Source organism: Salvelinus sp. IW2-2015, unplaced genomic scaffold, assembly GCF_002910315.2.
Source record: "Salvelinus sp. IW2-2015 unplaced genomic scaffold, ASM291031v2 Un_scaffold2545, whole genome shotgun sequence".
Taxonomy (NCBI): domain Eukaryota; kingdom Metazoa; phylum Chordata; class Actinopteri; order Salmoniformes; family Salmonidae; genus Salvelinus; species Salvelinus sp. IW2-2015.
The window spans coordinates 55115-56735 of NW_019943858.1; positions in this window are offsets into that span (position 1 = coordinate 55115).

The following is a 1621-nucleotide window of genomic DNA, read 5'->3' on the forward strand; positions in this document are numbered from 1 at the left end:
TCAATAGTCCTCGTTGATCTGTAAGATCTATATCTGGGGAGATCTGATCAAGTGGGGATTTTATACGATCATGGCGGCCAGTTCAGAGAAAGGGCGGTCTTGAATATATGCTTCTGCTTTCTCTCTGATAAGATTAGTAGCTTATGTTTGATAAAGCCTCTCACCACTTTCCATCCCTCCCTTTAAGAGTTGTGGGCACTACAAATGGTATGAGTTGGTTAGGTTAGGACTAGTAATTATAGTTGGTTAAGGGTTACGATAGGATAGTAGTATAGCTTGGTTAAACTAGGACTAGTAGTATCAGTTGGTTAGGGTTAAACTAGGACTAGTAGTTCCAGTTGGTTAGGGTTAAACTATGACTAGTATGTATCAGTTGGTTAGGGTTACAACTAGGACTAGTAGTATCAGTTGGTTAAACTAGGAACTAGTAGTGTGCAGTTGGTTAGGGTTAAACTAGGACTAGTAAGTATCAGTTGGTTAGGTTAAACTAGGACTAGTGGTTCAGTTGTTAAACTAGGACTAGTAGTATCAGTTGGTTAGGGTTAAACTAGGACTAGTAGTTCCATTGGTTAGGGTTAAACTATGACTAGTAGTATCAGTTGGTTAGGGTTAAACTAGGACTAGTAGTATCAGTTGGTTAAACTAGGATAGTAGTGTCAGTTGGTTAGGGTTAAACTAGGACTAGTAGTATCAGTTGGTTAGGGTTAAACTAGGACTAGTGGTATCAGTTGGTTAAACTAGGACTAGTAGTATCAGTTGGTTAGGGTTAAATAGGACTAGTAGTATCAGTTAGTTAAACTAGGACTAGTAGTATCAGTTGGTTAGGGTTAAACTTAGGACTCGTAGTGTCAGTTGGTTAGGGTTAAACTAGGACTAGTTGTATCAGTTGGTTAAACTAGGACTAGTAGTATCAGTTGGTTAAACTAGGCTAGTAGTATCAGTTGGTTAAACTAGGACTAGTAGTATCAGTTGGTTAGGTTAAACTAGGACTAGTAGTATCAGTTGGTTAGGTTTAACTAGGACTAGTAGTATCAGTTGTTAAACTAGGACTAGTAGTATCAGTTGGTTAAACTAGACTAGTATAATCAGTTGGTTAAACTAGGACTAGTAGTATCAGTTAGTTAAACTAGGACTAGTAGTATCAGTTGGTTAAACTAGGACTAGTAGTATCATTGGTTAGGGTTAAACTAGGACTAGTAGATCAGTTGGTTAAACTAGGACTAGTAGTATCAGTTGGTAAACTAGGACTAGTAGTATCAGTTGGTTAGGGTTAAACTAGGACTAGTGGTCCGTGTGCTCAGTTGGTAGAGCATGGCGCTTGCAACGCCAGGGTGTGGGTTCATTCCCACGGGGGGACCAGGATGAATATGTATGAACTTTCAATTTGTAAGTCTCTCTGGATAAGAGCGTCTGCTAAATGACTTAAATGTAAATGTAGTAGTATCAGTTGGTTAAACTAGGACAGGTAGTATCAGTTGTTTAAACTAGGACTAGTAGTATCAGTTAGTTAAACATAGGACTAGTAGTATCAGTTGGTTAAACTAGGACTAGTAGTATCAGTTGGTTAGGGTTAAACTAGGACTAGTAGTATCAGTTGGTTAGGGTAAACTAGGACTAGTAG